The sequence below is a fragment of the Mobula birostris genome, chromosome 4, assembly GCF_030028105.1.
Source record: "Mobula birostris isolate sMobBir1 chromosome 4, sMobBir1.hap1, whole genome shotgun sequence".
Taxonomy (NCBI): Eukaryota; Metazoa; Chordata; class Chondrichthyes; order Myliobatiformes; family Myliobatidae; genus Mobula; species Mobula birostris.
The window spans coordinates 64,049,669-64,066,803 of NC_092373.1; positions in this window are offsets into that span (position 1 = coordinate 64,049,669).

Consider the following 17,135-nt stretch of genomic DNA (forward strand, 5'->3'; position numbering starts at 1 on the left):
CCTGGGATCTTGGCTTTAATAGAGATATAGATAACAAATATGCATTCTGCTCTGCTGAATGCCAATAGGAGCCAAACAAGAATTTAAGCATCAATGTGCAGTGTACATGCACAATAATACAGAACAGTCATGGGTTTTGTTGTACATAAGGTTATCTCAATATTGTTTTAGCCTTTGCATTTAAAGTGATAATTGTCACAATTAAGGGGCAGAAGGATATGTGATTCTATAATTATTCTTGCTACATAGCTGTGCTGAAGTAATTCATTATGAGCATGCCCTTATCTTGTCACAGCTTTATGTCATTGGCAATGTTTTAGTGCATTAGTGACCAGCGTCAGGTTGCATGAACAATGATTAGAGCTGTGTCAGTGGCGGCAGACTGAGTGATGTTTGAAATATCAAAATTGTTGTGCTAATTTCTTTTTGTATATGTGTCTGAGATGTCAAGAGAAGGAACTATTTTTGCTTCAAAGGATTCCATCTTTGAACAATTTATCTCTGTGTTATACAAATAACCTTCACCATAGACATAGTGGCTAATTCCAAATGCCACAGAATAATTTTTGAGTGAGCTTATGGTAATATATAACAAATATAGTTGAGTGCTTATTTTCATTATTGCTATATTGATTTTTTGGTTGTTTGATAATAAACCTACAATTAATATTTTTCATAAAGAGATTCATATCATAATATTTGTTGTGATCTAATAAAAGTAGATTAAGGAAGTTCTGGGACTTAATATTACATTTCTACCAGCAGTGAAAGATCAATATTAATTTAATATGAGACCACAAAAAACAGTTAGACTTTCCACTATTACAGACTGCATGTTCCATAGGATCATAAATCCGTTTTTATCTCGCTATATTATCGCTGTCATTTTTGTGAAAACAAAATGATGTGATCAGTTTGCATATAAATGTTAGCCAGACATATGTGAACAATTAAAGTTACACCAGTGACCATCACTTTACTCATTACTTGCCCTTCCCCACATGGAACAACCATTGGACTGAAGTCTTTGGGATAATTTTCAGGCAAGTGTTCCCACTGTCTGTAGTTATCCAATGCTACAGTAGACTCTGCCCTTAGTTTCCTTTGAATGCAATGTTGAGGATATCTTTAAGTTAGTGCTAAAGTCTACTGACTGCTGTAGATTTCAGTTCCAAAGTTTAATGTTGATCTAATAATCCTTCTCGGTTGACTGATTTTTAACCATCGCACAAGTATGCAAAAGCAGTACATCTAATATTAATATTTCATCATCCCAGTTGTACTAAATCTGTTGAACTTAAATGATCCACAGTTTTAGCTGTAGATATGTTGTGGTTTCCAAATATGTTTGCATCTAATAAATTATTGTGATATAGCACAAATAAATATTCTGCAATACCTGTCTTTTCTGCAAAATCAGAGCATATCTTTAATTATTTTGTTCAATTAATTATTGAATGTTAAAACAAGTATGGGTTAATCGTAGCAAATCTTTAATGTAACAAGCTCTGGGTGGTATTCCTTTTTTTTGAAGGAACATGGTGTACGTGTTACGGCAATACTGTCTTTGGAGAGGAAAACGCCTGTGGGTTTTGGGGCGAGATCCATTGTCTTACATTAATAGAGAATTGGAGGAGCTGTCACTACTATGTCAGCTTCCTTAGGCTTCATTCTGCTCTTCACTTATCTATTGTCTCATAGAAATAATTGTGTCTTAATTATTTTCTTGCACCATCAAAACACTGGTCATCCTTTCATTTTTAGCTGTGACATTTTTCAGAATGGACAAAGGTATTATCTGTAGTTTTCTTTCTCAATTGATGCTGGCTGTCCTTCTGAGTCTTTCCCATACTTTTTAAAAATCCATTTTAAACAATATTTTCAACTATTTGAAACAGGCTGCTGATGAACCAACAATAAACAAAATAATATTGATTTTGCACAAACTATGTTGAATATCCGAAGGGATGAAAGGAAAGAAAGAAAATGCCTTTATGTATTGAAAGCAGAAAATATAACCTTCCTAATGATGAGAAAGACAAATTGGAGCATAATCACTGTTTATCCCCGGCAAACACAGCAGCTGATAGCACACTGTTTTTCAAATATTGTCTGATCCTTTGTTTTGTATGTGCTTCACTTAATCTATTCTGGTAGAAACCAGATAAACAAGAGAATGAGAGAATATTTGGAAAAGAGTGATGATAACATAGTTGTAATGAAGAAGTAAGAAGCTTATGCTTGTGGAGCCCCTGTGCAATATAGCTTGTGGTTATTTATAAATTTGATTTATAATACTTATGATATATTCACTCTTATTTTTACAATGAAGTCACGAAGATACAATGATAGTAGTAAATAAAGGGACGACAAGATGTGAAATTGATGCTGAATGGGGCACTGTAGTTGCTTTCTCTTTTGCTTTCGCTGAAAAATATGTTTCTAAATGGAGAGGGTCATTTTGTTTCACTTCCATTTTTCCATTTTCTTTTTTTTGTCTTCCGCATCCTCCCTCCAGTTGTCAGGCAAATGGGACTGTGGTCTTCCAAACGATTACTTTTTAATTATATTCGTATTTAAAAATCGAATGACATTTAAATACCTCTGTGTCTTATTTCATATTTTAAAAATATAATGTATTATGTACTATCAACTGGAGAAGCTGTAGAATTTGGAAATACGCACAAAGCGCTGGAGGAACACAACAGGTCAGGCAGCATCTATGGAAGTGAATAAACAGTCAACATTTCAGCTGAGACCCTTTGACCTTTCATCAGGGGTAGTAGCCAGAATAAGAAGATGAAGGAGTACAAGCCGGAAGGTGATAGGTGAAGCCAGGTGGGTGGTGGCGGGGAGTGGGGGGGGCTGCACCGGGGGGTGAAGTAGGAAGCTAAAAGGTGGAAAGCTAAAGGACTGGAGAAGGTCATTTGTACTGTCCTTTTTCTTCTTCAGCCCTTTACCATAACACCATAAGACTATAAGACATCGGAGTAGAATAGTACTCCGAAACTTCATCCTTAATTCAACATCTTACCAAGCACTGAAATTAGGCTAACTGGCCTATAATCTCCTGTCTTTTGCCTCCCTCCCTTCTTAAAGAGTGAAGTGACATTTGCAATTTTCCAGTCCAACAGAACCATTCCAGAATCTAGAGATTCTTGAAAGATCATTGGTAATGCCTCCACAATCTCTTCAGCTACCTCTTTCAGAACTCTAGGGTGCACACCATCTGGTCCAGGTGATTTAGTTACCTTCAGACCTTTCAGCCTCCCTGTTTACCTCTTTCACCTATCCCCTGCAGCTTTTTGCTTCATCCCCTCCCCCAGCCACCAACCTTCACCTTCGCTTGGTCTCATCTATCACCTGCTGGCTTGTACTACTTTTTCTTTCTCTTCCCCCAACCTTCTTTTTCTGGATTCTGCCCCTACCTTTCCAGTCCTGATGAAGGGCCTCAGCCTGAATCATCAACTGTTTTTTTCACTCCATAGATGCTGCCGAATTCGCCGAGTTCCTCCAGCACTTTGTGTGTGTTGCTCAAGATTTCCAGCATCAGCAGAATCTCTTGTGTTGATAACATAAAACCTTCCTGGCAGCTGTGAAACCTCCACTGAACTGATTGGACTCCTTTAAACTGGTACAGGATACGTAAGCAGAGTCCCAACATAAAGTGGGGCAAACACAGATTCAGAGGCTGGAATCCATCAGTACGATCTGCTTTAGGTTGCATATGAACTGAAGTCTCAAACTTGTTCATGTTTGCATGGGTAAATGGGAACAGTTTACTATCAAATTGCTGTCATTTACCAGCAATTACATTTGAGCTAAAATTGATATATATATTTTGGGAAGATGTAGAGTTGTTTATCATTATCTTACATTCTGTTGCTAAAAGTAAATTTCTGAAGCAATTTTCACACATGGTATGCATAAACAGTAGTCAGCGTAAACATCACTCTTCTAAATAAATTTATAAAAATGAAAAATGGAACATCTCTAGATCTCCTTATCTGCTTGATCCAGACCCCAGGGCACGATTATTTTATAATTATTTTCCCACACATTATTTCTGATCCTGAATAATGGATTGAGAATAATCATCCAACCTTTTTCCACATTTTATGTTGGCTGCAAGAACAGAGTTTCCACTTGGAAGATAACCTCAATTAATCTAGAATAACAGAGTGACATTGTAAAATGGGTCCAGTCGCATATTTGAATAGGTTTTCAATATTTTATTAAGAGCATAGAAAGCACATATTACATATTAAGATTTTAATTCTTTGATTTTGAACATATGACATTATATCAATAAGTACTATTCCATCAAGGTAATGAATTGGTCAAATTACATAGTACAAAATAATTAGCCATGATACAATGAAATTTGTTTTCAAATATTTATTTCCAATCAATTTAGATAGATTTAAGTTATTGTTCAACAAATTATTGAGAATAATTTAATTTAGAAATGCTCCATTTAAGTGCAATTTAACTAATTTCCAATTATGAAAATTCCCACTATTACTGATCAACTTAGAATGTGTGCTGTATGAAACAGTACTGAATCATGTCAAACTTACAACGTCCAGCCCTTTTCAGAATCAGAATCAGATTTAATCACAACTGCTCTAGTTCTTTGTGTGATGTATCAACTAAATGAGGAACAAAATAATTTTGCAACTCTGAGATACCTATAATAGGACAAACGAAACACTTCCCATGATAACAAATTGATGTAGAGTCTTTACTACAGCAAGACATCCCAAGGAATGTCATTGATGAAAGGCATATTAAGAATAGGAAAAGTTTGGAAGAACTAAAAAGAGTACAAAAATTACTTCTGTAAGGTCTCGACTTGAAACATTGACTGTGCCTTTACTTCCATAAATGCTGCTTGACTCACTGAGTTCTTCCAGCAATTTATTATTTTGACCCAGATTCCAGAATCTGCAGAATCATATCTTCAGAGTACTTTGAAATGATCAAGACTGGAGGGAAAGACAATACATGAGTTGCAGCAGCAAACGAGACAAAGCTGATATAGAGTTGAGCAATATTTTGGACTTGGTATTCGTGGTCTTTGTTGTGTATTTAATATTTCAGTAACATTTGAGAAATATTGTAAAAATATTGTTTGATTAACGTTCATTATTATTTATATTGTTCATTACAGGCTAGATATAAGAAGTATATGAAATGCACACATCATTATGACACCACGTCATATGTGCATAAAGTAAAAATTAAGTAGACACCATCGAGCTGGCTCCTGTGTTTTTCTTTTAATCACAGTTCTTTTAATTTTGGAGTTACAAAATATAATCGTGATGACGAGGAGTTTTAAAACAAACCTACAAACCTGATATGGCTTTCTACGTATTGAAGCACGGCATTTCTTTGCAATGGAGAGAGACAGAGAGAGACATTCAAGTTTAAATAAAAAGTACTGCACCTTTATTTCTTCAGAAGTGCAGTGAAATGTTTGAGTTTGAAAAAAAGGTAGAAAACAGATGAAACCCAAGGGTACATAAACAGTGAGTAGTGGGTGATAATAAGATAATAATAATAATAATAATAATAATATATAAATAAATATGCAGAACTGGCTGATTTCATTGGAAAGACAGATGTGTTTGATTGCACAACTGATAACTGGATTTTGTATACTGAACAAATTGAGCAGTATTTTGAAACAAATGAATTAGCCAATGAGAAACAAATGCTAGTTTTGCTGAGTACAATTGGTGGAAGAAGTATTCAGTTTGTTTAGAAGTTTAACTGCTCCAAAGAAACTAACTGAAATGTGATTTGCTGACATAATTAAAGTAATTCAGGAATGTTTAGAAGCAAAACAATTGTTGATTGCCAAACACTTTAGGTTTTATAAATGGAATCAAAAGAAAGGGGAGTCCATTTCAGCTTTGTGGTTGAACTGAAGAGATTGACTGAGCATTTTCAGTTCAGTGATAGGCTTAATGATGCATTGAGAGATCAATAAGTTTGTGTCATCTTACAAGAAATCATTCAAGAATAGCTCTTAACTGAAGCACAGCTCTCATTAAAAAGAGCAGTTGAAATTACTATATCAATAGAAACTGCAGCCAGAGACACAATTGAGTTGCAGTCTGGAATGAAAATGAGCATGAACAAAATTGCATGATCTAAACAGAAACTAGCCTGGCTGAACAAATTGTGTTATCATTGTGGCAGGACTCACATATACCAGACCAATGCTGGTTTAAAGGTGAAGCTTACAGAAAATGCAAAGAAAATTAAGACACATACAAAGATCATGTCAGGCAGACAAAAATAAATGGACTGCATAGGGAAAAATAAAAGATAAAAAGTCAATTTTAAGTTTCAAAAAGAGCACTAATGTGTGTGCTGTTATTGAAAAATCTGATAATGATAAGAGTGACACATGACTGAGTAGTAGTCTTGAGATTTACAATGTGAAAACTAACAAGAAGCAATCAAAATGGCTTGCACCAAGAGTGAATGGCAAATTGGACACTGGCTTGGCTATTTACATCATTCCAGAAAATGTGATTGAACAACATTTCAACGATGCCTGCAGATACATATCTAAGAACTTATACTGCAGTAAAGATAACTCCTGTGGGAATGACATTTGTATTAGTGAAGTACAACAAACCAACAAGCTACATTGGGCTTGTATGTGGTAAAAACAGGCTGGCCAGAATTGTGGGGCCATGATTGTCTAAGACAACTACAACCTGATTGGAGATCCATCCACTATTTGCATGCCACATCTCCTGCAATTGAGTCACCTGGAAGTGAATGAAGAAAGGTACTGGTTGATGCCACAGCAGTGTTCAAGGACGACACTGGAAAACTCAAACATATCAACATTAAAATAGTGTTGAATGAAACAGCCAAACCCCAGTTTTACCAAGACTGTTTGTTTCCTTGTATCATCTGTGATAAAGTAGCCAGTGAGTTAGATTACATGGAGGCTGAAGAAACTCTTTTGAAGGTTGGGTGGAGCCCATGAGCAATGCCAAAGGTTCCAATACCAAGAAGAATGGGTCTGTCTGGATCTGTGGTGATTTTAAGGTCACTATCAACTCAGTACTGAAAGTAGATTGATACCCTCTGCCCAGGATAGGGGATATCCTTGCAACCTTTCTGGAGGGAAACACTTCATCAAGGCTGAGGACTTAGCTGAGGTCTACCTAAGATGGTGATGGAAGAGGAGTTCAAAGTGTTTCTCACCGTAATCACTCACAAAGACTTTCCGAAGGGAAGCCAGATAAGACCATACACTGTCTCAGGTCTTCATGGCCACACAAATGGCTGGAATGTGCAGCAGAAATTCCAGTTCCCTCTTTTTAGCAGTGCTAGGGTAAACTTGCCCTTGAGGTGGGTTGCCTGATGTGGGGATTGAGATTTGTTGTACCGTCCAAGCTGGGAGCCAAAGTGGTAGAGAAGCTACATGGTCAAAATGAAAGTACTAGCTCGAGGCTTTGTCTGATGGCCTGCGTACAGAACAGTGGACCGAGCAGCTTGACATCCACTGTTCTGAGTGCCAAGCTGTCTAGAAGATGACAAGAGCAGTGCCTCTCTGTCCCTGGGAATGGTCTGCATTGCCTGCCAGAGGATTTCTGTGGATTTTGCTGGATCATTCATGGGCTCAAATTTCTTGGTAGCAGTAAATGCAGCTACAAAGTGGCCAGAAGTGTTCCCACTGCAGCTATGCACACTGTTGATGTGTTGAGAAGCCTATTCTCAAGGTCTGGTGTTCCAGAAAACTTAGTGACAGTGGACCACTGTTTGTTGTGGATCAGTTTCAGTCATCCTTGAAAGTGAATGGAATAAGACGTATTACGTCTGCACCGTACCATCCAGCGACTCATTGGTTTGGTGGAAAGGTTTGTCCAGAGTCTAAAGAACACACTGCGACCAATGTCAGTAGAACAAGCTACACTAACACGGAATCAGAAGCTTGCCAATTTTCTCCTTGCATATCGCAATGCAGTGCACTCCAGAACCAACAGCTCACCAGCTATGCTGTTCCTGGGTCATCACTTGTGTTCACACTTGGATCTCCTCAAACCCAATTTCAGAAGCAGGATGCAGGACAAACAGCTGAGACAGACTGAAGACTCCTCAAAAAAGGAGGTTCAATGTTTCCCCAAGAACAAGCAGTCCTAGCTAGTGAGTACAGAGGTGATCAAAAGTGGGAACTTGGACAGACTAATGGCATAACTGGACCACTCTCCTACACCATATGACCATAAGATATAGGAGCAGGAGTAGGAGTAGGCCATTGAGTCTGCTCTGCCATTTAATCATGGGCTGATTCAGTTCTTCCAGTCATCCCCACTCCCCTGCCTTCTCCCCATACCATTTGATTCCCTGGCTAATCAAGAGCATATCTATCTCTGCCTTAAATACACCCAATGACTTGGACTCCACAGCCACCTGTGGCAACACATTCCACAGATTTACCACCCTCTGACTAAAGTAATTTCTCCGCATCTCTGTTCCAAATGGATGTCCTTCAATCCTGAAGTCGTGTCCTCTTGTCCTCGACTCCGCTACCATGGGAAAATAACCTTGCAATATCTAATCTGTTCAGGCCTTTTAACATGCGGAATGTTTCTATGAGATCCCCCTCATTCTCCCGAACTCCAGGGAATACAGCCCACGAGCTGCCAGATGTTCCTCATACGATAACCCTTTCATTCCTGGAATCATTGTCATGAATCTTCTCTGAACCCTCTCCAATGTCATGTATCCTTTCTAAAATAAGGAGCCCAAAACTGCACACAATAGGCCCTTGTGTGGTCTCAAACCATGTTGGCTTTGGCCTATCTTGTCATGTGCCTCCAGGTACTCTGTAATCTCATCCCTAACAATCACTTCCAACAACTTCCCAATCACTGATGTCAGGCTAACAGGTCTATTGTTTCCTTTCTGCTACCTCCCACCCTTCTTAACTAGCGGAGTAACATTTGCAATTTACACGATGGAGATTGCATCTGATATCATGTGGAGACGACTTACCAATCAGTTGAGAGCAGAGTCAATTGTTAGAGATGAGAAGTGTCCAGAGCCATCAGACCCACTTCCTGCAGTCCCAGAGTCAACCTCCAGAGCCACCATGGAGGTGTCCCCTGAACCTGAGATTATTTTATAGCCACGTCTCACCTGCCAAGCAGAGTGACCCCCTCCATCCCTTGTTGGCAAAGACATTATCCCACAAGAGTAAGAAATCCTCCACAGCAATTAAATCTTTAGGCCTGAATGGGAGAATTTAATATTTACTATGCAGCTCAGCAATATTGTAAATATACTTGTTTGATTGAGTTACATAATTCATTACGGGTTATATGATAAAAATACATGAATGGCATACGTCATCATGCCACCACGTCCATATGTGAGCACCAGACTAAAGTAAAAAGTAAGGAAACACAATCATTCTGGCTCTAATGTTTGTCTTTCAATTAGTTTTGGAGTTACAACCCATAACGGTCTTCTAACAGGGTGATATAGAATTCCAGAATTTCTGATAATCTAGTGAGGGGAATGGAATCATTTGCTTGAATACTTAACTTATGATGAGGACAAAAGATAATCGGTTTAAACCTTTCCATTATTTTGCTAGAAGACACTGCTTTTCATCCAGTGTGTTAAGAGTGACAAATTGTCTGACAGTTTAGGGGCAGTAGAAGGGCCTAGAGATGTGATGATGAACAGGTGTCAAAAGCCTAAAAGGAGCAACAATGCTATAGTTAGAAATGGAAAACAGTGAGAATAGATATTTGGGAGACATAAGTATTGTAGTGCAAGCACCAGAGCAAATTTGTGGGAAGATGAAGATAGATTAAAAGGCTTTAAGGAAAGATGAATGAATGATGAAGTTCGATGATCTTTTTGTAAACACCTCATTGGCACGTTTCCTTATTAGGCATATTTCTCTCTTTGCCTCACAAGAAAATTTTCCATACTTTTTAGAAAATAATGCTGAGCAGACTGCTTTTAGCTTAATGCTACATCCATAGGTAGCTTTAAGCCCTTCTTGAGTTGCTTTTTCCCTCTTCAAAATTGCAACTGTGTAAGAATTGTGCCATTGGGCCTTGTCTTTTGGTATTTGAAGTACAGGCTGCCTGCAGTGAACAGCCATCAAAATGTGTTGGAGTTAAAATTCTTCTAACCAGAACAGCGAGGGAAAAATTGAGGAGATTTACCATGGTGTCTGCTCCATATATCAGTTCACAGGTCAATGCTGGAAAATGTGTACATGGAATTTTGGGTGCGAACAGAAGCAGCTCAGTTTCTTTATTTCTACTTGCCCTCGAATACTCATGAAGAATGACAGTCAGCGAGACTCCTAATGTTTCCTGGCATCTACACCATCATAATCTAGAAAACAGTACCACCCTTAGGAGGACATGGGATCAGAAATGTAAAATTTCGACTTCTGTCAAAAATATGGAGCCAAAATTCAACTTTATCAGTATGCTGCAAGAGGTGAAATGTTGTTAAGACCTTCTCATGCAAAAATAAATTCTTTTAAAATGAAATAATATGAACTTCTATTGGAAGTTAAGATTTAATTTAATTGACAATATCTGGGAAATTCATTGAATGAATTCCTAAAGGAATATCAGATGTTGTGACAGATGAGATCTCTTACTCACTGCCTGACATCTATAAACATTTATGATGTAAAATTAACAATGAATTTTTCTGAGACATGTTTTAATGCTGGATTGGGATATAATTTTTCAAAGGTTTTATTGTGCTTGGCTTGCAACTACCTGTATATCACTTGGCAAAGAATTATTTCCTGTAGCATGAAAGTATGCTGTGTGAAACTAATTGCAGAATAGCCCAGCGAAAATAAAATGTTGCTTTAATCAAAGCTGTTTAAAAATACTTGCAATGCCTTTGAGTTATTTAGCACAGTTAATGGATGATTATAGCTGGTTATATTATTTCTAGCCCTACCCTCATAAATTCTAATCTTTTAACCAAATCAGTGAAAACCATAAAGAGATTGGTGTATTAGCAACACTTGCCAAATTGAATCATCTTGGACAAGAGCTGATTGGAGCTGTTAACAAAGTACGTTCTTTAATATAAACTTATTGAACTATAATCCAATGGTTGTAACGCAGGTGTAGATAGTATCTTCTCTTCCTATTTTTATTTTTTTTTATCACTTCAAGGAGATTAACCACTGTTTATCTCTTACAAGGTAATAACCAGGCAGTAGACCTGATGATCCACTGCTAAATTGAGACCCCTCAAGAAATTGAAAAATAGCTAATCATCAAGATTTCAATAATGTTAGGTGATTAATACCCAGGATCAACCGCAAAGACATGAATTGCATGGTTTTTGACAGAGTAAAGCTCAACTCATACCACAGTGATCAGAAGAGAACACCAGGCCGTAAAGGTTTAGTCTCTAAGGCAGACAGCGAGACAGAAATAACATCATGGACTCTGTGGAGGAGAGAGAATCTCATGATTGACCAAGAGGGATGAAGAAGTGTTTTTCAGTGAAATATGTCAGAGTCAGGTTTATTACCACTGACATTTGTGGTGAAATTTGTTACTTTGTAGCAGTAGTACAGTGCAATACATAACACATAATCCAAGTTACAATAAGAAATATATAAAAAATAACTAAGTAGTGCAAAAAGAAAGTAAAATAGTGAGGTAATGTTCTTTGTTCATGGACCATTTAGAAACCTGATGGCAGAGGGTAAGTAGCGGTTCCTAAAATGTTGAATGTGTGTCTTCAGGCACCTGTACCTCCACTCTAATGGTAGCAAAGAGAAGAGGATCTGTCTTGGGTGGTAGGGGTCCTTAATGATGGATACTGCCTTTTAGAAGCATCGCTTTTTGAAAATGTCCTCAATACTGGGGAAGCTAGTGCCCATGATGGTGCTGCCTGGGTTTACAACCACTGCAGCTTTTTCTAATCCTGCGCATTAGCGTCTCCATACCCGACAGTAAATGCTCTCTATGATACTTCTGTAGAAATTTGCGAGTGTCTTTGCTGATGTATCAAAGCTTCTCGAGCTCCTCGTGAAATATTGCCTTTGACGTACCATCTTTGTAATTGTATCAGTATGTTGAGCCCAGGATAGATCTTCAGACATGTTGAAATCCAGCAACTTGAAACTGCCCGCCCTTTCCACTTCTGACCCCCCTGATGAGGATTGCTGTGTATTCCCTCCAATTCCCTTTCCAGAGGCTCACTCAATTGCTTGGTCATACTGACATTGAGAGCAAGGTCGTCGTTGCGACACCACTCAACCAGTTGATCTATCTCACTCCTGCGTGCCTCCTCCTCACCATCCTAGTTTCTGCTAACAACAGTAGTGTCTTGGGCAAATTTATAGATGTTGTTTGAGCTGAGCCTAGCCATACAGTCATGGGTGTAGGGAGAGTAGAGCAGCTGGCGAAGCACTCGTCCTTCAGATGTGCCAGTGTTGATTGTAAGTAAGGGGGGGATGTTATTTCTGATCTGCACTGACTGTGGCCCCCTGATTGGGAAGTCAAGGATCCTATTGCAGAGGAAAGTATGTTGACCAAGATTTTGAAACTTGTTGTTTAGCACTGATAGTGCTGAATGCTGAGCTGTAATCAATAAACAGCAGCTTGACGTCCATATTGCTGTTGACCAGGTGTCCAAAGCCGAGTGGAGAGTCAGTAAGATTGCACCCACTCTAGACAAGTTGTCGTGGTGGGCAAATTGCGGTGGGTCCAGATCTTTGTTTATGCAGGAATTAATTCTACAGCATATGCCATCAGGTAGGCCACAGGAGACCTACCAGATCACAATCACTGGAGCCTGACAGGGAGTGGCTTGGTTTGTTTCTCTATGAATGAGAATCCTTGATCAGTAGAGCAAGCCACAGAAATGATTTCAAAGACGTGTCAAAGTGAGCTATGGCTGTGCACATGTTCACTCTCACTCTCGCTCTCTCTCACTCTCTCTCACATACTCATTCTCACTCTCACACACACACACACACACACTCACACTCTCTCTTACATATTCATTCACTCACTCTCACACACACTCACTCTCTCCATCTCTCTCACTCACACACACACACACACACACACACACACACACTTGTCCTACACCATTCTCCACATTTAATCCAATATTGCCATTTTCTCTTCCTTCCATGTGCTTCAAGCCTCCAGATATAGGACAATGGAAAGAGATAATGTTTTTCATCTCTTCCCTGTTGGCTGCTGAGCAAGGAATGGGCTACCCCGATAGCAATGGGGCCCTCTTGATTGTCGCACCCATCACACTCGAGAGTGTAGAGAAACAATTTTCACAAGCTAAGGCTGTACAAAATCTGGGAAAGGGTATAATTAACAAAGTTTCATTGTGACCTCTCACCTCCTTTATATTGGGCAACAATAATCATCTCATTCGCATGTGCATTTCCCCTCTGCTTTGTTTTAGTAGACCATGAGGACAAGTCAATTGTTATATCCCATATGATTATTTGGACAGCAGCGTGGGATGAGTCTTTGGTGAGGAGGAACTGGAATTTGTTTATTATTGTCACGTATATTGAGGTAAGGTGAAAGTTTGCATACAGTTCTACCCATCAATTCATTACACTGAGGTTATACAACGTAAAACTATGCTCTAACAGAATGCAGATAAAATGTAACAGCTATAAAGAAGGTCCAATACAGGTACACAATAAGGTGCAAGATCACAGTGAGGTAGATTGTGAGGTCAAGAGACCATTTTAATGTACAATGAAACCAATGGGGTGGAAGCTAACCTTGAGCCTGGTGGTATGTGTTTTTAGGCTTTTGTATCCTTTAGCTGATGGGCAAGAATTTAGTGTCAATTCTCCTAGTTCTGATAATACTCTTCCATAATGGTGGTTGTTTGGAGTGTTTAGTTCCAGTTGACGTTCCTGTGAGCTGAAATATGTTATGTAACACTGAAAGATACTCAGTGACACTGGTAAATACTCAGGCATGTTAATGTGAATTGCAAACCCAGAAATGCCTCATCTATTCTTGTGTTGACATGATTTCAACTGGAGATGAAATCTAACACAACTTATTCTGAATAAGGTAACTTTTTTGTTTCCGTGCTATGTAATCCATTTTCTGGATATTGTTTCTTTAATGCAGTGAAATGAATGGTGATTCATTCTTGCATTTGTTCTACTTTTGCTGCACTGCCATTTTTCAGAACCAGCTCTGTAGAGATCACAGCGTGCTTTGACAAAATAGCACATTAGTCCCAGTCTCACTTAAAAATGGTCCCATTTTCTACAAAAATGTGAAGAATATGTTGGTTAAGGTGTTTAGGGTTGTCATATTATACTATTTAGTTTACTGTAGTTATTAGAGCATTTTGTGATTTCACTTAAAAAGCTGTAATTGAATCCATTATAGATGTAATAACTATCAAGCATATGTCCCTAATCATTCAGATACAAGTTATCTACCAATATTCATGTCAGTTATCTATCTACAAGTATGTATTATTTCAGCAATCATTTTGTTGAGGATATATCACTTATTGTTGAGATTTCTTGGCTCATGTTCAGTTTGATGGACATTTGAAGTGGTGGAGATGGGGCAAAGTTTGTATAACATGCAGATGAATTCCAGCTCCAATTTATACTTGGGCTACAGACTGAAAATCTGAGTTTTATAATCATTCGCACCAGAGGCATTGCAGTACCCAATTGCCCTGCCCAAAGACATTGAATTCTGATTAACTCTGCCTTCTTACACTGCACTGTCAGCAAAGCAAAGACCACTCTGTTTGGCTTTCAGCTACAATGAAGGACACCTGCTGCTGATTAACTTCTCTGGTTGCTTGTTTAGACTGGGTCCAGAGGTGCATAACCTTGAAAACCTTCGATCACATATTGTGGCAAAGAACTTATGTTCCAAGTTGTCTGCTCTCTTTACCTTCAAAGAATTTTTAATGCATATTTTACAGCTGGGCAACAGGAAGAAAATTTTAGTCAAAGAGTCGAAGATTAATACAGCATGAAACAGGTGCTTCAGCCCAAGAGGTCCACACCGACCACAGCATGCTGCTTTATATTCCCAGTTGTCTGTACTTGGCCCCTAACCATCTAAGCCACTCCTCCCCGTGTACCTATCCTAATACCACTTAAATGTTGCAATTATACCTGGCTCGGCCGTTTCCCCTTGTAGATCATTCAGGTATTGACTACACTTTGTGTGAACAAGTTATCTCTCAGGTCTCATTTAAATTTCTCCCTGTGTGGCATGCATCTGTGCTCTCCAGTTACGCACTCCTCAACCCAGGTGAAAAGATTATGAGCAGCCATCTTATCCATACCTTTCATGATTTAACTTCAGTCACCTCTCTGTTGTGACTGTGATCAAGGTCACCAGGGAGACACTGAAGCTTGTGATATGGAAGTCTTTACTATCACAACAAGCAGGCATTCTTCTGGAGATCCTCTCGGTAGAGTCTCACAAATTCACATGTACATCACGGTTTTAGACCCTTAAATATAGTTTATTGACAGTCCAATGACGACTGCAATATATTTTCAATAGCTACAATGAAATTGTTTACTTCAATACTTCAGGTTGACATTGCTTCCTTTGAATGGCATATCTACAGTGGGAGACCCTGAATATTCAAATACCTTTGCTGGACACTACCCTGAACTTATTTGCAATGGTGGAAATTACTTAAACCCATAGTTGACAGGCCAATTATAACACCATTGTCTTAACGTTTGGCCAATGCATTTGCAATCTTTTAGTTTGTGGGCCACTTCAATTTACAGCATAAGTATGGCCAGCCTTTCCCTTTAACTCAGACCCTCTAGTCCAGCTAGCACCTTTGTAAGTCTCTTTAGCACCCTCTCCATCCTATCCTGTACCAGATTCATCAAAACTGTGTGCACAATACTTCAAGTGCTTATGTTGTGCCTAGTGCTTATGAGTGACACTTGCAGTGATGAAATTAGTACTACACCACTACATATCAAGAAACCCAATCTACAATATTCCACATTGTGTGATTTTTCCTTCAGCACCCTGAAGATGTGCTTCAATGACCTCTTGATGTTAAGAGTTTTCTGTTGTATGTGGGACCCAGATAAGAGACATGGGGAGGAGATTGCATTGCCCTGAGTTAGTCTAGCCCTTTTTATGTGATGGACCAATACCACTTAGCAAGGGGGTCATGGACCCCAGTTTGGGAACCGCTGGTCCAGCATAATGGCTGAGAAGTAGAAAGCACAAGATAAAGACAGTATACACAGTCCTCGGTGAGTAACATTGGCCATTAAAACTCCTAATTCTAAATCTCCTTCTGCTTGAAGGATCTTGATTTTGATGCAGTCAATCACCTCATGGCACAATGATAATGAACCCTAGCGCATGCACTACCTGCTGCTTCATACCCAATAGGAAAGGGGATGGATTCACTTTTTTTTTTGAGTACAGTTTCAATGATCTGCCTAATGCTGCCTTGCTTTGTACACCATGAATTGTTGATGATGAGCCTGGCACCAGATCTGAGATACAGGATTGGCGAAGGGGGCACGTCTACTTCAACTGACAGACAACACAGCAGATTTTAGCTGTTATCTTGTTACTAGAGTAGATTTTCCTCAGGGATTGCTCAGGTATACATGTGATATCTGTTTTCCGATGACACATAGTGGAATGGCTCTTCGATGTCTGCCTTTCGTCTTTTCTTCCCTATTCTGTCAGATTGTCCTCTTATGTGACCCCTCTTCACATTCATCCCATGGCCCAGAGGAACATCCTCTAATGCACCCATTTCTAATAGCAAAGAGAAATGGCTAAAGATATATTGGCGGTGTTAGCTCAACGTCAGCCATACTACTCTTTGTAATATTTGGAGGGAGTAGTGCCACAATTAGTGTTTCTCTGTACAATGCATTCCGCTCCATGTAAATCCCCAACAATCAATCAGATCATTGTGGACTTTTACAGATAGGACAGTTTGCTTGTGGATGAAAAGATTGGTTCTTCTAACTAAATATCAAGTCTCACCGCATTATTGGTACATTGTATAGCTGGATGGTTGAGGACTAATTTTGAACAACTGTTGTCAAATCAATATTGCCAGAGGAT